This window comes from Heterocephalus glaber, unplaced genomic scaffold (assembly GCF_053883595.1).
Source record: "Heterocephalus glaber isolate CG9 unplaced genomic scaffold, H.glaber_assembly_v1.0 deba00001687, whole genome shotgun sequence".
NCBI lineage: Eukaryota > Metazoa > Chordata > Mammalia > Rodentia > Bathyergidae > Heterocephalus > Heterocephalus glaber.
In genome coordinates, this window is record NW_028258412.1 from 9,197,995 (window position 1) to 9,220,447 (window position 22,453).

At 47.1% G+C, this 22,453-nt stretch overlaps 2 long non-coding RNA genes across 2 annotated transcripts; one reads left to right on the plus strand and one right to left on the minus strand.

The window, feature by feature from the left end:
- Positions 1-9,691: 9,691 nt before the first annotated feature.
- LOC147821972 (uncharacterized) lies at positions 9,692-19,950 on the minus strand. The gene is made up of 2 exons (XR_015446340.1): positions 16,927-19,950; positions 9,692-11,040 (listed from the first exon to the last, which is right to left on the minus strand). It is a non-coding gene; the product is annotated as an uncharacterized LOC147821972 (long non-coding RNA).
- Positions 19,951-19,955: 5 nt separating this feature from the next.
- LOC147821973 (uncharacterized) lies at positions 19,956-21,326 on the plus strand. Its single transcript, XR_015446341.1, has 2 exons — positions 19,956-20,141; positions 21,236-21,326. It is a non-coding gene; the product is annotated as an uncharacterized LOC147821973 (long non-coding RNA).
- The last annotated feature ends 1,127 nt before the right edge of the window (positions 21,327-22,453 follow it).

Genomic DNA, 22,453 nt, shown 5'->3' on the forward strand with positions numbered 1-22,453 from the left:
GGCAGGGGCAGGGCTCGGAGTGGGGAAGGCTGGAAGATAGGCCCTGAAGACCTTAGCTCTAACCAGATCTAGTTGTCAAAAGACAACTGTGGAGCTGGGCATGGTAGTACACACGTATAACCCCAGCACTCTATGAGGCTGAGGCAGGCAGGAGGATCACAAGTCCAAGTCCAGCCTGGACAACTTAGTGACTTACTGAGACACTGTCGCGAAATTAAAAAGTCTAGGGAAGTAGCTCAGTGTGAAGGCCTTGGGTTCAATCCTCATTACAGAAAAAAACAAAACAAAAAACAGACAATTGTTAACTGGGTCTTATGTTGAAATGCTATTGATTGTTCCTTATTGCTCCTGTTCCATTTATAAAACGCAAGGACACTAGTTGTGGGACTAAGTACTCACAGATTGTGTGAGGCCGGCAGCTAGGGTCATCATTCCATTCCACAGATAGGAAAACAGGCTCAGACATTTAATCTCACACTGAGGCAGAAGTCCCTGATGTCCTGATTTCCAGTCCAGGGCCTCCCATGGGATGAATGGAGAAACTGAGGCCAGGAGAGGAAGGGACTTGTCCAAGCTCACACCGGGCTGCCCCTGTATGGAATGCTGCCTTCTGCCAGCTGCTGAATGTGTTCACATTGAGGAATCTCCTCCATCATCCCACAGCCTGGCTCCATTTCAGGTATGCAAAACAAAACCCCAAGAGTGGACATCGAGCAGAGGTAAGGCTCTAGACCCAATGGCCATCCCTCCACCCAGTGACCAGCCAAAGAAAAGAAGGGATGTTCACTAAGGCCCTGGGGGAGTTCTGAGTGTGGTTCTTCCCAGGGGAGACTGCAGTACACAGACAGGCTCAGCCCTCATCAGCCCTTGTCCTCAGACAATGCCATTCAATTCCCCTCTACGGCCCTGTTTCCTCCTCTATTCAAGGAATAATAAGGACATCTATCCCACAGGATAGGTTTGGAAATTAACCTATCCTACAGTGCGCCTGGGCCATGGGGACTCACACTAACCCCCAGCCATAGCTGTCATCTCCTGAGCTCTTGCCCAGGCCGACCTCTGATGTGCTGTGAGATCTTGAGCAAGTAACTTCCCCTCTGTGGGCCTCAGCCTTCCCATCTGCCTAAGGAGAAGCTGAGTGAAGGGCCCAGAGGGTCAGCCATTGTGGAAACCATATAGTTCCTGGGTTATGGGGTTGGCTGGGGAGGCCCTGGGCCTGATGGGGAAGTGAGGCCTGAGGTGGGAGTAGGCTGAGGGCCAGTCCAAGGGCAGGGGTGGGGGTTGGGGGGTGAGTGCTTCCTCCAGCTCTGGTGACCCTGCCTGCAGCTGGCCACCCCTGGGAATCCCCAGGCTAAAGTTAACCCCGAGTTGGCTGAAACCAGAACTCAGAGTGACAAAAGCAGAGAAATAAGAGGAAGAGAAACCAAGCCCACAGCCAGCAGGGCGTGGGGTTGGTGACAAACAGGGCCAGGTGTGGCCTAGGAGGGGCAAGGGATGATTTCAGGTCTATGGCCGGATGTTTGTGAAGCTCACAGGTGCAGCAACAGAGTCTTCCCACCACAGCCCGGGATTCCCAACCCCCCTCATAGGGGGGCCTGATGCTGCCCCCTAGCCTCAGGTCCCAAGCTCCATCTTGGGTCCTAGAATCCTGAAAGGCCTGACTTGAAGGGATCTCAGAAGAAGCCAGTGGTGGCCCTGACTGGGTGAGCAAGCAAGTATAGACAACCTCATTTCCCAAGACTCCGTGATTCTCAGGGGCCTCGGGGAGATGCCATCCAGCCTTTCAGGACCTACTGAGTTTGTTTTCCATGTCCACAACCTGGAAATCCATCATGGAGATGTCACAGGACTAGCACATAAGGACATGTGACGAGGGTGCATTTTTATTGGGATATGATACTTAGTGTAATGTCCATGTCCTCAAATGACCTTGGAGAAGGGCCATGGATAGATGTCCATAGCAGGGGCAATGCACAAGGCAGGTGACAAAATAAAGTCCTATCTTTGTTTGAAGGGCATAACCTCATGTAGAGAAAAGTATCTTTCTTGTTCACTCCTCATTTTCTACTCCCACCCAAAAAGAATACAACTTTTTAACCCATTTCTAAAAATTAAGTCTTAAGATCTAAAGCCCAAAATGTCAGGAACTCCACAGCCACCTCTCCATCCTGCCTACTTCCTGCCAGGCCTTCCCCTCCCAATGCCCTCACTGATCAAGGAAAAGGTTCTGCTGCCAAGAGGTGTAGTCCCTTTCCAGGTCCCCAGGTGCTCTCACTCATCCCCAGAAGCCAACCCAGTGCCTATAACTTCAAGGATCCTAATAAACAGTTCAAGGGAGAGAGGAGAGGAAGAAAGATAGGGAGGAAGAGGTTGGCAGGTGGCTGGATGTGTAGATGGGTGAATGATTGATGGATGGGTGGATGGGTGAATGGAAGAATGGGTGGATTGGTGGGTGTAAGGATGGGTGAGTCATTGGATAGGTAAATGGATGAATGAATGGGTGGGTAGGTAAATCTTCATTATGACAAGCACAGAAACTTGGTGCTTAGCAGCTCTGTGTAAAGAGATTTGACCCAATCTTTGGCTTCTAATCCTGCCTCTGACACTAACTTGAGAGTGATCTTGAGGCATTTCCTTAATGTTTCTAAGCCTTGTCCCACACTAGGTGAAAAGGATGTTTGTAATCTGCCTGCCTATCCTGGAAACTGCTGGGAAGGACAGTGAAAGGATGAGATGCATGAAGATGTGGTAGAAGCCCTGGAGAGCTTCTCAAGTGAGTTCTTAGGATTGGAAGGACCCGGGAGGTCATCAGGCTGACTGCCTCGGGGTTGGCTCATAGTTTGTGATAAAATCCTGAGATTAGAGCCCAGACAAACCTGGGTTCAACCACTTGTCCCAGTGGGTGACTTTGGGCAGGTGATTGCCATCTGTATCCTCCACTGTGACACAAAGGTGGGGACAACGGTAACTACTCCTCAGAGTGGTGCAAGTTTTCAGCAGGGTAGTTGTAGAAAGCACTTGGCACAGCCCCTAGCAGAGGTGAAATGACAGAACCAAGGTCTGCCCTCTGGAATCACAAAGAAGAGGCTCAACCTCTGCTCCATAGAGTGGGGTAAAGTGACATCTAACCCAGGGGTTCGAAAAATGAAGCATCTGCATAAATGTGCTTTGTGTGGTGAGGCTCAGGGAATTATACAGAAAGAGGCTATAACCCAAGAAGGTTAACCATAGGAATCCAACCCAGGACCCTCATTTAGGAAGCTGAGGCCCAAAGCCCACTCCAGGGCACTTGGTGAGTCAGGGCACAGCAAAATACAGACCTCTGGATCCAGAATCAGGGCTTGCCTTAGAATGCCAGGCTTGACACGGGATTATTGCCACCTGGAAGCAGCATGCACTGCCAAAGGGTAATGGGGACCACAGAGGCCACTGTTTGGTTCGTGAGAGCATTTCAACTTTCATTTTAAACTTGTCTCTCATGATTGTTATTAAAAGGATTTAATAATAAATTAAAGTGAAGAGAGAAGGAGGTGGTAACTAACTAGTGGCAAAAATATCTCAACCCGCTTCCTCCAGGGACCTGAAGTTCTCTAGGTCATGAGCTCATACGAACAAAAACATATCAAAAAAGGGCTGAAATGAAAGGAAATTAAGTTTATCAAACATGAATGTGACATGGAGACAGCCGGCAGACCCAGAGCAGATATTCCAGGAAAAAAATCACCAGGCCCAGCAGAGATTTGTCTCCTGTCTCCAGGGCCACCCTGGTAAACAGGTTTAGGGGACTGCCAGGGACCCCAAATTCCAGGCTCAGGTGCAAACAACAAAATGTAGATGAGACTGTGAGGGCACAGGTGTCAGCTCAGCATAACAGAATCACCTTGTTTGTGTTGACTTGCTCTTAAAATACAGTTCATTGGTCTTGGTCTTTAGTTTCAAAATAATTTCTTACTGTAAACAAAGTGAAAAGTGCAGGAAAATAAACAAGAAAAACAATTCACACAGAAGAGCCACTGCTGATATTTTTATGTATTGCCTTCTGTTTTAGTTACAAACCGTAACAACCATGAGATAAATAAATAAAATACATTTGTAATTTTTTTTAAATAATTACAATAGTAGTGAAGGTTGTATGACATTGTGAATATACTGTGTTGCTGAAGTGTACACTTTAGAACGCTGATTTCTATGCTATATGAATGTCACCTCCATTAGCCTCCCAGGCTGAGAACATGGCCCAAGACCTCACGAGCCCCTGAATTAACCATCACTTTCCTCTTTTAGGGGCTTTTGCTATTGTTGTTTTGTTTTGTTTTGTCTTGTTTTCTGAGACAGGGTCTATGCAGTCTGGGCTGGCCCTAAAATTGTAGTCCTCCTGCCTCTCAGCTTCCCAAGTGCTGGGGCGTGTGCTCCCATTCTTACAGTTTTACCTGTTCTTTGTGTGCCTTTATATATACAGACCATTTTTCAGCTTTCCCTGCTTCTGAACTTCAATGTAATTAAATTAAGCTGGTATATTTTCCATGATTTGCTTCTTTCTCAACACTGAGTGTTGCATATTCATCCATGTTGATGGATTGCTCATTTTCATCACCAACTACAAGTCCACTATGTGGAGGTGCCACCAGCCAACTCTCCACTCTGCTGCCTGCCAACATGTGCCAGTTGTGTCCAGAAGGAGGGCATGACCGACACTTATCTGGGGTCCAGTGTGAGGACTTCACCAGGGCCCTGTCATTCGGCAACACAACATTTCACTTTATTCAGAGATAGCTGAATTTTTTCCTAATTAGAAAAAAAATAAAGCAGAAAAAAGTATAAAGAAGTTTGCAGCATGGTCTGGTGATCTGCTCTGATTATATGTGATGTATGTTCTTCCAGACTCAATCTTGCACTTCACGGAAGCAGCAGAAATGTCTATGTGACAGTGGACAAGATCTACTCTCTGTAATAAACTATATTTACATGATGATTTCTATATGATGTGAATTTCACCTCCCAATATTAGCCTCTCAGGCAAGGACATGCCCAAGACCTCAGGAGTCCCTGAATAGCAGAGATTTTTACTTGGGTCATTTTAACAACACATCCAAACAGATATGGATAAATCTGGGCTGTCATCACACTTAGGAACATGTAGCTCAACCAGCATTCAACGAGACTTTTCAAGTTGTTCTCTGTCCCAAGCAGGACTCAGCCAACAGCCTCATCTCCATTCCCGTGTGTGGGTCCCATGACTTACTCAGGGTGATCCTCCCCTTACGGGCCAAAGGTCATGCTCTTCTAAGGCTTCGGAAATGTGTTACAGACCAGCTTCTGGAAAGATGAGCATGCTGGCCCCTGCTCAGGGCCCAGGAGGACCCCTGGGTCCTACAGAAGGGCTCCGGGGGCCGTGGGTAGAGTGGAGCCCAGAGCCCTGCTGTCCCACCTTGACCCCAGCTCTGCGATAAGCTGGGGAAAGAGAGGCTCCTAGGGCTACTTCCCAGCTCTCCAGAGCATCCACCAGAGATGGCCAGAAGCAGCAGGACCCAACCCTCACCTCAGGAAGAGGTCAGTGTTGCATGCCTCTCCCTGGCAGCACCAAGCCTCAGCTACACAGGGGAAACTGAGGCCCAGAGTGGCCACACCAGGAGCCCCACCACCAGTCATAAGGTCCAGTGTTCTCCCCACATGGTGCTGTCCCATGCCCCCGACCCTGACAGAGATCCTCTCAGCCAGATTCGAGCCCCATGATCTGTGCACCCCTAGACTCAGCATCAGCCACTCTGATTTGGACGCCCTACCCACCTCATGAAGGCCCAGCCCTGCCTGGCTGGCCCCTCTGGAGTGCACTCAACACTAATTGCCCTGGCTCAGATTGTTGACTGTGACATGCAGCGCGTGATAGGAGCCATCCTGCCAACCCTGCTCTCCAGACCTAGGAAGCAGAGTGTCCCACGCTCCACGCTCAGCCCAGTCCCAGGCCCCACACCCCAGATGCCCCAACTCCACCCTGAGTAAAGGGCTGCCAGGGACTCGTCCTGGAACAGGACAGCTGACTGGTCAAGACCCAGCCATACAGCCATGATGCGTGGCACAGAGGTGTCCCCTGAGCAGAGACGCCACTGCCTCACCCGACTATGCTCAGTGAGCACGATGTACAGGCGGCCCAGCCACATTCTGGCAAACATACCTTACGTCTCCCTGTGCAAGTGCTCCCCTCACACATCCACGCATTCACACACTCATGCACACAGGTGCACACAGCAAAGCCAGAGCCCTCAGCACAATCCACTGGCTGCTGTTGTGTAGTCTCGAAAGGTCTCCAGTATATCAGTAATAATCCCCAGGAGGGATAGATAGCCCTAGAATGCAGCAGTCTGGGAAGATAATTGTCTCCTTCTACATGGGAGGGATATGACTGGCCATGGTCATACAACAGGCAAGTGATGGGGCCCGGGCCCCTCCACTCCCAGGACAGTGTTCTCCCCCTCCCACTTGGCCTGGATGCTTAGATTCCAGGTCCCAAGGCCCTTCCAGAGCCCAAGGATGCAGTTGGGCCAGGGGACCCAGAGGTCTGGTACGCCTACCCCTGCACGCAGGATATATGGCTCCTCGAGAGAAAAGAAGGCAATTTCCAGACCAACAGCCCCAGTACCAGGTGGTCTCCCCTGCATCAGGTGGCCTAAGTTCAGAAAAGGGAAGGGACTTGGCTTTTTAGAAAGTTAAAGATGCTAAGATCATTGACACTAACACTGATACACCCCCACAGAGCAGTAAGAAACACTGTTATCAACTAGAGCAGATGCTCTCACTAAGACAGGAGAACACAAGGGATCAGATTGGATCCATTATGTCCCCTCCCTGGCCCCAGCCTATTCCCTCCTTCCCCAGAAGAACAGGGCACCACTCATTCCACACAGCCACAGATCAGCTGGGCGCCTTGTACTGTGTTAGGCCATGAGGACACTGTAGTGGCCTCGGGGAACCAGTCCTGGAGCACAGTGCCAGTGGGTGCCACAGGCCTAGACAAATGCCACACAGAGCTCTAAAATACAGTACGTGTTCTTTATAAAAAGGAAAGGGCCAGGTGGGGGGACAACTGCTGACACAGCTGGATGGTCAAGAAGGGCTACTCATGAACAAATGAGGAACCAGCCACACAGGTGTCTATGGAAAAGTGCTCCAGGAAGAAGAAACTGCAAGTGCAAAGGCCCTGGGGTGGAAATGTAAGGTGCCTATGGAAAAGTGCTCCAGGTAAAAGAAACTGCAAGTGCAAAGGCCCTGGGAAATCTACCTGACACATGATAGGAACTGCAAGGAACCAGGTGGCTGGATCCAAGGAAAAGCAAGGAGAAGAGAGGTGGGAGGCGGGGCCCTGAGGTCCTTAGGATCTTACGGACTATGTTGAGCACTTTGTATTTTGTTCCAGTAGTCAGAAGTACCTGAAGGACATCATATGGGACATGTCATGCTCCTAACCTTCCTAGGACTGAGAGCTACAACCAAGTTAGAGGCAGCTAGATTGCTCAGCGTGTGAATAGGGGGCCTGACCCAGTGGATGGACATGTGGGCTGTGGTGCCTCTTGCTTCACACACAGTCAGCCCCTAAGCACCCTCTTCCCATGCATGCACCAGGCTCCCGGGGGCACAGCCCAGCCTGGATCAGCACCTGGACACGGCCGCCTGTGTTCAGGTTAACCATGAGCTGTGAGGCTCCTGAAGGCAGCAGAACTAATTTACAGCCCAGCCACACCTGCAGCTCCCATCCCTACCTCTATGCCCTGCCTTGAGACAGGAGACTCTGGGATGTCGCAGTCTCCAGCTGGGCACAGCCCCTCTGGCATTAATGTGAACCCAAGCCCTGAAGTGAGGCCTGGCCCTCAGGGGTCACTCTGAGGTCCCCAAGACCCCACCTTATGTGCCACACACCACCTGCTGTTCCTGTCCCCACTCCTTTGGGTCTGCTAAGACTGGAGTCCCTTCCCTGAGCCTCCAGCTAGGACCCAGAGCCCTCTGGCGGCCGAGGAGGGTGCAGCAGGACCCGGTGGCCCAGGGAAATGAGTACACAGAGCTGCGACCTCTGGAATGCAGAAGGAGCCCCGCCCTTCCCAAGGTCTCCGCCCTGAATCTCACGCCCTTGTCCTGACCTTGAAGCTGCCCATATGACCAGAAAGAAGAATATTCTCCTCCATTAAGAGATCTCTTCATTAGAAATAGCATCTTGACTTCTACTACTCTAAAAAAAAAAAGGCACAGGCATTTTGCACATTGAGTCAGTTGTTTCTCAATTTGGGACATCACTTCTTTGCCACCTTGGTCTTTAAATCCATGAATATTTTCTGTATTTCCCAGAATGCATTTCAATAATTATCAATAAAATTGTACAATTCGACCATAAATATCTTAAACTCTTCTAAATAAGGATAAAAATGTATAATAGATAATGTAAAATAGGAAGAAAGGTCCAAAGAGGAAGGGGAAGTGGGGTAGGGGAAAGGAAAGAAGGGAAAGGAATAAATATGAGAAAATGGAAACAAAGTCTTTGTAAATAGGGAAGGGTGGAGGGGTTGAAGGGAAGTCAGGGGAAAGGGGGAAAAATAAGAACCAAGATACATCATGTAAAGATACAAATTCCCAGTGATGAATGTCATCATGTTGTATACCTAAAATGTACCAATAAACTTAATAAAAAATATCTTAAACACTTCTATAGGTTAATCCCTAGATAACTGATTTTTTTTTTGGTACCAGGGATCAAACTCGGAATAACTGATTTTTAATGCAATGTGCATCGTATCCTCAAAAATTATTTTCCATTCATGTGTGTCGGCATATAGTAAATTTATGTATTCGAAGTTAGATCTGGTAAATTTTCTTTTTAAATAGATTCTACAAGGGTATCTGCACATTCTGTGACATGCGGTAGCTATACACTTAAACACATGCCTAAGAAAAATGACAATCTTGTTGCCATTTGTCAGTTCCTGTACCTTTCCTTTCTTTGCCTCTCCTTACTCCCCCTGCTAGTGATCCAGTATAATGTGAACCTGTGTCCCGGCCCGCGGGTAAGTCAACGGAGACCCTAGAGGGGGAGCGAGGATGAGAGGGGACAGGGGACACGAGAGATGGAGACAAGACAGGTTTCTGATCAAGTCTCGTTTATTGCAGAAGCTGTTACAACATATATACCGTAGGGCTAGAGGGGAGGAGCAAGAGGAGGGTACTGGGGCTACTTCCTTGTTGCCGGGTAGATTTGTAGCAGGCCCGGATATGTCCGTAAAAGGCACTCAAGATTTCCAGCGGGGGGGGGCAGGGCCCCCTACAGGTCCTCCCTTTTAAAATTATTTTTTAGAAAAGCGTCAGGAGAATCAAGCCTGCGGGGGCTGAGCCTGTCTTGGGTCAGAGCAACATACGTGTCTGCACCGTGCACCTTACCCGTCATTGGTTAACCAGAGAATCAAGGCTCTGGCACCTGTCTTAGGCGGCACACGAGGGCTCTCTCATTGCATGGCACGCTTGCTCAGTTGCCCGTCATTGGCTTGCCAGCCCGCTCACCAGGTGGGGCGAGAATTTTACGCCGTGGCAGAGATGGAATCGGCCCATGTAGCGTATGTCCAGCCAACATCCTGACAGTAATTTACCGCTGATTTTGACGTACATCTTTGTCTCCACTATAGCTCCAGGGGAAATCACAACCTTACAAAATCAGAACTATCCGAGGACATTTTAGTTACTAAGATTAACATAGGTTAAAATACAAAGGGGAATACAAGGCTTTTAAATCATATCAGCCTGAACCTTTTATCTAAAAATCAAAGCGATTTCTACGTATAAGCATTGGTATCCATTGTATGCAGCAGCATGACAATAACAGACAAACACATACAATTGCAATGGCAAGAAACAATTGTTTTACCCATTGTAGGTTGGGTAGCCATGAGGTCAACCATTTAAATAGGTCTCCGCCATCCTCATTGTGCACCTTATTAGCCAGGTCTTTCAATTGTTTTATTGTATCATCGATTTTTTCTCCATTGTCAGTCAAATTAAAACAACACATATTTTTTATTTTTTCACAGCCCTGGTGATGAAAAAGCAACAAATAATCTATTGCTGCTCGATTATCCAAAATAGCTTGTCTTTGTTCCTGTAATTCTTGATTAATCAACGCCAGGGCGGTGGAGGTGGCATTCAATCCTTTTACCACTTTACAGGCTAATCTTCGTACTGCCGCTTCCGCGTGCACCCCGATGGACGGCAGAGCAACAAAAGACCCTATCATGACTAACACTTCTGCATCAGTCAATAGACCCACATCATCATTACATCCCGGGGCGGTATACGGCGACCACCGTCTAATTCGATTAGGTACAATCAAATCAGTTCTGTCTGGTAATATCACAGCCAACCGACTCAAGCAACAACGAGTGTCACTCAAGTTGGCCGGAATGTAATTAAAAGTTTCCCTTTCACAAGTGTAAAACCAACCCATTGGCAAAGAGACATGGCAATTACTATACATAATTTCTTGTTCAACACGGCAGGACATGTTTTCCAAACGTTTAACTTGCAGACATTTAGTTGTACAATTTCTGTATACAGCACATTCGGTCTTATTAGACATAATTACCTTAGGTGAATATAATTTGACAGCATTCTTGGGCCTGTGACAAGTAGCAGATCCCCAATTGTAACTATCTGCATATGTGAGATTTTTTCCTGGGATATCTTTAAACAGAGTATAAGGCCGTAATGATTCCAATGGGGTACATACAGGAACGAGGCAACTTCCCAACATATAATGAAAGTTTACATCAGCACTTAGACAAAACTCAGACAAGTTGAGCGAGCCTGCCAACTGAATCCATATATTTTTCATGTGGTCTAACCCTTCTGAAGGCGACACCACCCATACCCTGGTCAGCAACATCAGGGGAACTAGGCATTTCCAGCTCATCCTATTCTTGTTTTCGGATCGTTCATTCAGCCAGATGTCCTTCATGAGTTCCCTCTTCATTGTGCGCCGGAGGTCCAAACTTTAAGTGATGACGATGTTCCCTAAGATCACATGATATAAATTTCACTAAGGAGTCCCTTTGAGGAATTAAGACCAGAACAATATTTTCTGGGTGGCCACTTCTATATTCATCAAAGGGAGTTCCCATCTAAAAATCACTTTAATCTAATAAATTCCAGTGATACCTTGATCCAAGAGAAAAGCATATCTTTAACAAAATAACATCATCAATGTAACAATGGGTGAATATCCCTTAAAGAGAAAAGAACATTTTGAGCTCAATTACATGACCACGAACAACAAACACTAGACAAACATGTAAGACGGTGTAGAACATCAGGGTGCACCCAAACATTACTAGATAAGCTGAATTATATCCTTGCTCATTTTAAATTGAAATTGTGGGCGCCATTGTTAACTGATCAGGATTGGACAACGTCAGGTCATCGGCATCATCAGCACGCCCATCAACTTGTTTTACTAGGCGTTCTGGGAGCCATCTGGCTGACTTCATTTCCTTGGAGTAAATACACACCGATCCTCGGCCCCAGATAAGTACAGGATCGGGCCCGTGCCATGAGTGGTCCAGGGGGTCTTTCCACATCACCGAGGCAAATTGTCGTTGCGTCTCTGGTTGCCAGAAACGATTGGCTGCAGATGAACCTTTGGCATCCAAATTTAAGAAGTTAAGAATAAATAGTGCATGTGATATCAGGTTTCTAGGAGACCCCTTGGTAGGGTACCATTCCCCCTTTTTTATTTTGTCTAAAGTAATTTTGAGTGTGAGATTAGCCCTTTCTATAATGCCTTGTCCTTGAGGATTATATGGGATTCCCGTTATATGTGTTATTTCAAATTGTTTGCAAAAGTTGGAGAAGCCAGAGCTGGTATAGCCGGGACCATTGTCTGTTTTAATTTGTTGTGGACATCCAAGTACTGAGAAGGCAATGAGGAGATGAGCGATGACATGTTTAGTAGCTTCCCCGGACTGCAGGGTGGCAAATATGAATCCACTATAGGTATCAATGTTGACATGTATATATTTAAGATTTCCAAATTCAGGGTAATGCGTGATGTCCATTTGCCAGAGGGCATTTGGAATCAAGCCACGAGGATTAACTCCCAGATGAGGTGTAGGAAGGTGTAGAGTGCACGTAGGGCAGGCCTTAACAATTTGTCTAGCTTGTTCTCTAGTAAGCTTATACATAAGGCGAAGCGTGTGAGCATTAAGATGATGCAGTTGGTGTGCCTTTTGTGCCTGGTCAATTGGCATGGGGGCATCAGTATTTATTGAACAGGCCAAAACTTGAGGTCTTGTAGCTAGGTCTGCTAAGCGGTTGCCCTGTGTGAGTGGGCCAGGTAAGTTAGAGTGGGCACGAAGGTGTCCAATGAAAAAGGATTCGGATCTCTTTCTGATTAAATCTTGTAATTGGAGGAAGAGACCACCAGTCTGAGAAGCAAGTTTGATCAATCCACATGTTTCCAATAAGGGGACAGATTGAGCAATATAAGCACTGTCAGTAAAAAGATTAAAAGCTCGGGCAGGGAATGTAGAAAAGACCGCTATAACTGCCTGCAGCTCGGTTAATTGGGCCGAAGAGTGGGCGGTTTGGAACTGGGCAATGTTATCGTCCCACACATAGGCAGCCATCCCAGTGGAAGAACCATCTGTAAAAACGGATAGGGCTTCTGGCAGAGGAGAACAAGAAGTGACCTTTGGGAAAATGAAGTCATGTCTGTTAGCAAAGTCAATGAGTTTGTTGGGAGGATAGTGATTGTCCAATAATCCTGAATAAGAAGCGAGAGCAATTGGCCAGGAATCGGTAGTCTGCATAAGCCAATCGATTTGATCTTTAAGGTAGGGTTGGATAATGACATCAGGTTCCTTTCCAAAGTACATCTTTCCATGGTCTCTACCTAGAACAATCAGGTCTGCAACTGCAACATAATAAGGGTAAAAGGCCCGCTTAGGGGAAACTGGGAGATGAACCCATAAAAGGGGAGCGGTTTGCCAAAAGACAGCGGTGGGGGAGAGAGAGGTTCTGCAAACGATATATTGTAAAGGAGAGTTATAATCTACAAAGGTAATTGTCTGATTTTGAATGGCTTGTTCTACCGTGCTAATGGCTTTGCGCCCCTCAGCAGTGAGCTCCCGAGGCGAAGTGGGGTGGCTATCACCTTGCAGGGTATCATAGAGAGGCTTCAGGTCATGTTTAGTGAGCTTTAAATAGGGCATAAGCCAATTAATATCTCCGAGCAGTTTTTGGAAGTCATTCAGAGTTTTAAGACCGTCCAGCCGCAAGGTGAGCTTCTGGGAGGAAATATGACGTCCCTTCATCTGAAATCCGAGGTAACTGTAAGGGTCTTTTAGTTGAACCTTATCAGGGGCAATCTGGAGGCCACAAGATTCAAGGGCCCGCCGAAGGTCAGCATAACAAGCCAAAACCTCACTTCCCAATTGTCCCGCCACGAGAATATCATCCATGTAATGGATAATATACATTTGAGGCCAATTGTCTCGGGTGGATTGAAGTGCTGTGGCTACAAATGACTGGCACAGGGTGGGACTATTGGCCATGCCTTGGGGTAGCACTAGCCATTGAAAGCGCTGCATTGGGGCGCAGAAATTGGTCGCCGGGAGGCTAAAAGCGAAGCGTTTTTGTTCTGCAGGATGTAAGGGAATGGTGAAAAAACAATCCTTTAAATCAATAATAACCTTATAATATCCAAGGGGGATGGCTACCGGTGAGGGAAGACCAGGTTGTAAAGCTCCCATGAGTACCATAGTTTTATTAACTGCTCTGAGATCTTGCAAGAGCCTCCATTTTCCCGACCGTTTTTTAATGACAAAAATGGGAGTATTCCAAGGGGAGTGGCTAGGAATGATATGGCCAGCATGAAGCTGCTCCTGCACCAGCTGTTGAGCTGCTAACAACTTCTCCTTGGAGAGGGGCCACTGATCGACCCACACTGGATCATCCGAGAGCCAGGTGATCTTTTCAGCATGGACCGCAGGAGTGTCAGCGACCCCTATGGAAAATGGCCCAACCCTGCTCGAGGGGGCCGAGGGACAGGCTCAATGGGGTGAGTAAGGCTAGTAGGGTGTTTTCCCAGCCCTGTTCCTGGAATGTACCCATTTTTAAACATCTGCATAGTGACAATTTCATTGGGGCTGGAAATAATTATCCCCATTTGTGATAATAGGTCTCTCCCCCATAAATTAATGGGTAGCCCTGAGATGATATAAGGTTGAATGGTGCCCTGATTACCATCTTGGTCCCTCCAGGTCAGATCTTTGGCACTTTGTTTAGGATTTTGACTCTGCCCTATACCCTTGAGATGGGTGAGGGTGTCCTTCAATGGCCACGCCTGAGGCCAATCCTCTCCCTTTATGATAGTTACATCGGCACCAGTGTCGACCAACCCAGAAAACTGTCTCCCATCTAACCACAAGGTCATGAGAGGCTTTTGTGCTGAAAGTACCTCCGACCAGTAGACATCAGATGAGCCGAAACCCTGGCTGCCTCGGGCGTTTTTAAGAGCCTTATTAGAGGTGGAGAGAAGGGGAAGGAGTAACAATTGGGCAAACCTTTGGTCTGATTGAATGGTATTAATAACTTTGGGGGAAGAAACCATAACTTTAATTTCCCCAGAGTAGTCACTATCAATCACTCCTGGGTAAACCAGCAGTCCATTCATGGTACTGCTGCTTCGGCCTATTACGAGGCCAAAGGTCTCCTTAGGTAAGGGTCCAAAGACTCCCGTAGCAAGGGCCTGAACTCCCATTTCTGGGGTTAATACTGTGTGGGTGGTGGCACTGAGGTCCAATCCGGCACTTCCTTTTGTGGCTCTGACGAGGTCCGAAGTGGATTGCTGTTTATTGGAGCAAAATTGAGCGCCCCGTAAATTTGTTTGGAATTGGGGGCCCGGGGCTGGCCCCCTTTCCCGTTTCCCGAATTCAAACCCTGGAGAGGGGGGAGGGGTCGACCCTGGGCATCAGTCTTGGATCGGCACTCACTCGCCCAATGCCTCCCCCGATTGCATCGGGGGCAGGGCCCTGGGGGCGGAGCGTCGGGGCCCTGCATTTTAGCGGTCGGGCATTCTCTAGCAAAATGGCCGATGGCCCCACACCGGAAGCATTTATTGCCGATGTGGCGTTGTAAGAATTGTTTGACTGTGAAGCCCTGCATGGCGGCCGCCATGGCAAGGCCCTGTTGGTAGGCGGCCCCAATCTCAGAACAAAGGCGAATGTAGCCGGAAAGGTCAGTTTTCTTTTTATAGGGGCGGATAGCGGCCTGACAGGCGGCATTGGCGTTCTCAAAAGCAAGCTGTTTAACAAAATCTGTCCCTGTCTCCGCGCTCCCAAAAATCCGGCCTGCCGCCGTGAGAAGGCGGTGGACAAAGTCCGCAAACGGCTCGTCCGGCCCCTGCCGGATATTAGTGAGGGAGGCACTCACGTCTCCTTTGGAAGGGAGTTTCCTCCAGGCCCTAGTGGCTGCGGTCTGAATCTGGGCATACAACCCCACGTCAAATTGCATTTGCTGGTCGTTAGCGGCGTAGGCCCCCTCCCCAAGAAGCATGTCAAGCACCCAACCATTCCCCGCCTGAGCATTGCGTCTAGCGGTCTCTCGACAATTCTCAACATACTCAGATTTCCATAATAAGTAGTCACCTCCTGCAAGGGTGGCACGGGCCAGAGTCTGCCAATCAATTGGGGTGAGCCAATTTTCTGCCACCGATTCTAGAATAGCCATGGTGTAAGGTGCAGTGGCCCCGTACTGAGCCGCAGCCGTTTTAAGCTCTTTAATAACCTTAAAATCAAAGCCGCCATGGTGTCTCCATGCCTGACCCTGTGCGTCAACAGTCTCAGTGACAGGGAAGGCTTCCACGGGCTCAAGTTCTAGGGGTACCCTTGACCCGGGCGGCACCCTGGGGGTCGCCCCTCTAATGGGGGGTCGTGGCTTATGGGTGTCCTCTCTAGGGACATTTCCATGAGCCTTGCCTGTTCTTAAGCCCTCAAGCTGGGTAATAAGTTCTTGATGTTCCTTTTCTAACCTTATCTGTTCTTTTAGAAAGTCTATTTTGTCCCGGAGTTCCTTTTGGGGATCAACAACAGGATAGGCCAAAGCGGGAGTGCTGGGGCCTGGACGGATATAAGGAGGGGGGCACCCAGAGCCGCCCCGCAATGCTTCCCCCGCAGACTCGTCAGTTCCGGAGTCCTTTTGGGGTGGATCTGGTGGCGGAGGCAAGCAGCGATAGGCTTGAAGGGAGGGATATAGGGGCGGAACCTCCCGCGAGGGTGGGGTTGCCTTAGAGGCAGTGATGGAGGAAGAGGAAGCAGGGGTCCGGCAAGGCTTTGCCTTATAGGGCTTGGCAGGGATCGCGGCCGTTTGGGATTGGTCCGAGGGAACGTTATGTCCGTCGGGGGCGGGATCATCATCACTGTCAAAGGACATCAAGTCCTCTTCCTCGTCTGGCGAGGAAGGCGTGGCCTTAACTGGCCTGGGTCCCGGCGCCATATTGGCATCCCGGGGAACTGCGTCAGTGTCACCAGCGGGTGTCAGCTCCTCACCACTACGGAGGGCTACCTCCCCAACCTGTATAGCCTGAGCTACCAGTGGATCCCTTGCTTTTTGGGAAATAATATCATTAATCAAATTCCAATATGAGAACGCCGCAATCGGGACCTTCCCGGGTCCGCAAGTGGCATAATAATCCTGGAGAGCCTCCCCCACCTTTTTCCATCTCTCTTCGTCAATGGTTCCCTCAGCAGGGAACCAGGGACAGAGATGTTTAATAAAATCAAAAAATTTCAGCAATTGTTTGACTGTAACCTTTACCCCTCGTGCCTGTAATGTCTTCTTGAGACCTTGCACAAACAGTTCGTGCTGACTAATGCCCTGTCCCATAATCGCTGCTCAACTTACCGAGGTGCAAAAAGACGGCAGGTCCACGTCAATCGCAAGCCTCTTCTATGTCGAGTATGCTCTTTGTTCCTCAATCTTAATCTTAGGGCCCCTGAGCAGCGTCCTTCACTGGATCCCCCGTTCTCTGGCCCCACGTTGGGCGCCACTTGTCCCGGCCCGCGGGTAAGTCAACGGAGACCCTAGAGGGGGAGCGAGGATGAGAGGGGACAGGGGACACGAGAGATGGAGACAAGACAGGTTTCTGATCAAGTCTCGTTTATTGCAGAAGCTGTTACAACATATATACCGTAGGGCTAGAGGGGAGGAGCAAGAGGAGGGTACTGGGGCTACTTCCTTGTTGCCGGGTAGATTTGTAGCAGGCCCGGATATGTCCGTAAAAGGCACTCAAGATTTCCAGCGGGGGGGGGCAGGGCCCCCTACAAACCTGCAGGGAAGACGACATACTGGCCTTGTCGCAAAGGGGTCTTCCTAAACATTTCACTATGAAATACGATGCTTAATGTAGGTTCCCTTCAAGATTCTCTCACTAGAGTAAGTTCCTTTATCTCTTTCGTATGATAAGCAGAGATTTTATCATTCTTTGGGTCTTATTGAGTGCTTTTTCCATCTTTTTACATGATTTTTCTCTTTTCATATTGCAAGTTATGTAGATTTGTCTAATGTTGAGCCAATCTTAAATGCAATATACAGATTTGTCCAGTATGTGTTATGTTCTGCACAGTTCAGTGTCCTGATATTTTGTTTAAGGTGTTTCCATTTCCATTCCTGAGTGAGTTGGCACTGAAGTCTGTCTGTCTGTCTGTCTTTCTTTCTGTCTGTCTGTCTTTCTTTCTTTCTTTCACTGCCCCTTGTCACATTTTGCAGGCAAGGTCATGTTAGCCTCTTAAAGTGAGGCATTCTCTAGAAAAATCATTCTGTTCACTGGAAGAGTTTGTTTAAGTCTGGAATTTCTTACTAATGAAGTTCTGAGTCAGTTTTGTTTTGCTTGTTGTTTTTTCAGACAGGGTCTCCCTGTGTTTCCCTGGCTGTCCTCTTGCCTCCACCTCCTGAGTACCTGGCACACATGTGTACCATTGCTCCCAGATTTCTGTGGGAAGTTTTTTGACTACTGATTCCATGCCTCAGAAGAACTGAGATTTTCTAGATGGGCATGTGTGTGTGCATGTGTCCTGTGTGTGTGGTGTTGGGGATTAAACCCAGGGCCTCACGTGTGCTAGGCAAGAGCTCTACAACTGAGCTACATCCTTAGCCCTCTGTTTCTTCCTGAGTAATAGACATATAGAGACAAATATAGATTTTTCTAAAACTCTTCTTGTTTCATTTCAAATTATTGGCACAATTCTGTTATAATAGACTCTAATTATCCATTTTAGGTATTCCACACCTGTAAAAATGTCAAGAATGAAAACATTGTTTTCATTCCTGATATGAGTGATTTATGTCTTCTTTTCTTCATTCTTGATAAATTCACCAACTCATTTTCAATTTCAGTAATATCAGGAATCAACTCATCTCCTAATTCCGTTCTTTCTTGTGTTATCCTCACTGGATGTTTGTCATCTATTTCTTTCAGATTTGATCTTTCTCTTCTTCACTCCTTCATTCTAATTTTCTTCAAGATTGCTTTGCTGTTATCTTCTAACTTTCTAAACTATGTGCTTAGCTCATTAATTTTTAGCTCATTTATCTTTTATAGAATTTCTGGGCTATGAATTTCCCTATATATATTACATTAGTTGTATCCCACAAGGTTTTATATAGCGGTTTCACTATTCTTTAGTTCCAAATGTCATCTAATTCCCAATTTGAGAATCTATAAATCATTTGGGGCATATTTATTTATTTCCAAGTATCTGAGTCATATCTTTGTTATAGATTTCTAGTATTTTGCCCCTGGGATGTATAGCAAATGACTTTTTTCATTTAAAATTTGTTTAAGCTTTCTTTATGGCCCAGTATATGATCCATGTCTTGATCTATTTAGTTTGTTATAACAAAATCCCATAGATTTGGTAGCTTATAAACCACTGAAAGTTTATGTCTCACAGGTCTTGAGGTTGTAAAGAACAAGATCAAGGTGCCAGCAGATTTAGCGTCTCACAAGAGCCCATTTTCCTGTTCCTAGATGGTGCCATCATGCTGTGTCCTTACATGATGGAAGGGGCATTAAACCCTTTCATGACATAATCACTTCACAAGGACTCTACTTTCTAACATCATTTTGACATAGGAATTTGGGGAGGATACAAACATTCTGACCATAGCAGTCAATTTTTGTCAATGTTCCTTTTCCACTTGGAGAGAATATACACACTCTGTCCTATATATAAGTCCATTAACTCAAGTCAATTAAGTCTTGTTATCTTCTCCAAGTCATTTTGGGTAACATTTCTTGGCCATGAAATCTTTAAATCTAATATTGGTAAACTATCTGTCACATTACTGGGGGCAGGATATGGCTCAGCACTAGTCACCCCTTCCATTCTTGGATAAGACATAGCAACTGTCCTCTGCTCCAGAGCACTGGAAGCTGATCTATCCTGGTATGTGTGCTGCAGGTCACAGAGAGACAGCCCAGGCCAGTACCCACCATAGGCTGAGCCCAAGGGGATGGAGCCACACATGCAGGGGAAAGGGTCAGAGAAAAGGGAGGGTAGCTTCAGGGCCTGAGGAAGAAGACAAGATACCCACCTCAGGACCAACCATAAAGCCACAGAATTGAATTGAGTCCCTTTATTCCCTAGTTCTGGAGAGCAAGCCTAGACCTCAAGGATATTAGGCAAGTACTCTACTACTGAGCTACACCCCGGCCCAGGGTTGAGTTCTATTGACCACTGGAACCCACATGACCATCTAGGACAGCTGCTATGGCCACATATGTGCAGACTATGAAAGATAAGATGAGCAGCTGCTGCACCCTACACTACCTGCTGTGAACACAAAGTGTGGTTGCCTTTATGGTTAGAGGCAAGATGTGCCACATCACAATGGGCCACATGAGCTCATCCTGAGTTACACACGAGGTGGCCAGTGCTGAGTGAGGACAGACGAGAAGTCTCTACAGTAAGCCCAGGCTACGGAAGGAGGAAACACTTGGCCCTGGCTTCACCATATGCTAGTAGCATCTGCGTGGAGCCACCACAGCACTGCAGCCCCACATAGGGGTGACCCTGAGGGACTGCACTGAAGTACCACTTCCCAGAGGCAGGAGACTGGTAGGTGTATTTCAAATGGTCTGTGTTGACAGATGAAAGAAATACAGATCCACAGTAACTTGTGAGGAGTTGCTGGAATTTTGACTAGATGGTCCGGGACTCAGACAGATCAGTATTTGGAAATGAATGACAGGGAAGTGTGAAAAGAGGTATAGGACTGGGCCTCTCACAACAGACCATGAGAAGGTCATTGTATCTCATGTCAATGTTCACTGAATGGCATATCAGCACTCTCCACAGAGGATACCCCAGTAATAAGGTGGACAGAAAGACCCAGTCCCTGAATATAAGTCAACCTCCTTCCCCAGACATCCCAGTATTTACCCAATGGGCTCATGGACCCTGGGAATTTTCACAGTGGCATTCACAGAGGCTGCGCATGAGCACATCAAAAGTGTCTTTCCCTCACCAAGGCTGACCTGGCCATCAGTGATGCCAAGTGGCTAATTTGCCAAGAGCAGAGATCAGCACTGAGCCTCCTAAAAGCACTGGTACCCCAGGGGCAACACCCAGCCACCTGGTGATCACACCTGGTTGATTCCATTACAGTCTTTCTATCATGTAAGGGGCACAAATTCTGGGTGTGGATTTCCCTTCCCAGAGCCTATACTAGTTCTCTTATCCCAGGATTCTTGAGACACTGTAGCCACCATCATGGCATCCCCCACAGTGATGTCTCTAACCAAGGAACTCATTCCACTGAAAAAGAAGGGTAGCATGGAATTAACTGCTCTTACCACACACCCATCAACCGGAAGCAGCCAGCCTAATTAAAAGTGAAGTGCTTGGGCCAGGGATTTAGCTCAGTGGTTTCATTGCCTGCTGAGCAAGCATAAGGAACCAAGTTTGATCTCCGGTATAAAAAAAAACAAAAAACAAAGTGAAGTGCTTACTGAAGACTCAGTTATAGCATAAGTTGGGGGATATCACCCTACAATATGGGTTCTGACTTATGGGATGCAGTTTATGCTTTGAATCAAAGACCACTGGATGACACCAGGTCTTAAGGGTGCCCAGGATTTGTTTTAATCAGGTATAACAAAGACAGACACAGAAATGACTGGAATAAAGGAAGACATTGGTTTTATTCATAGATCTCAAGGAAAGAGGACCAACATGCCACACAAGGCTGCACAGAGAAGCAATGGGGTAAATCAGAAAGCAGAGAACCGGGAGAATCATGGGTAAGAACCCCAAGGTTTGGAATTCAATAGTTTGAATAACTGCAGTGGGCTGCGGGGCATAGTGACAACTAGGGTACCTGGCCCTGGAGCAATCAGGGCCTGTGTAGAGTGCCCCAGAGTGTGAGAGTCTAATGAAGGAAGTATTTGGGGTACAGGGTATCAATAGTTCATGCTGCATATGAAAGGTAGGCAGCTTTCTATCTATAGACAACCTCTCCAGGGTCAGCAAAGGCCCAGATGTCAAAGCATGGGAAAACATAAAAGTAAAAAGGCTTGGTTAATACCACATGCATTCTTACCAGGAGCCAGAATACAGGGATCTGAGAAACAAGGGATAGGAGTGGGAATGGCTTCTTTCACAATGAAATCTAATCATACAATCAGATAATGTTTGCTTTCTGTCCCAGAAACCCTGAGCTCTGCTATGTCAGAGATCTTAGTTCTCCAGAATAAAATGTTTCTACCAGGGGACACAACAATGGTTCCACTGTGCTGAGCCCAGAGTACTAAGCAACTTAATACTTTTCATACCCAGATCCTTCAAGAATGAAGGTTTAGATCCCCCTCTCCCAAAAAAAAAAAAAAAAACAGGTAAAGATCTATAACCAGATAAGGTACTAGCTGGAAAGTAGGCAAATATAGCTGAAGCAAGAAACCACAGATATGGTTTTTTCCCCTCTGAAACTCATTTGAAATCATATTCCCATTATAAGATATTAAGAGGTGAGACCTTTAAGAGATGATTAGGCCTCTGCCCTCACAAATGGAGTAATCCAATCACTGGATTAATGGATTGGTGTACTAATGCACTATCTGGAAGTTGTGTTGCCATAGTAGCCAGCTTGGCTAGGTCACAGGCACATTCCCTGTCTCTTGCCATGTAATGCTCTACAACATTTCAGAACTCTGATGTGGCCCCTTGACCTCGGACCAGAGCCATGAGCCAAATTAAATCTCTTTTCATTATAACTTACCCAGTCTGTGGTAATGTGTTATTAATGAGGAAATCAAACTAAAGACACAGGATTATCAGATTTTGTAAACAAAAATACAGATGCCCAATGAAACTTGAATTCTGGGTGGACAACAAATAGTCCTCTTAACATAAGTTTGTTCTCTGTAATATTT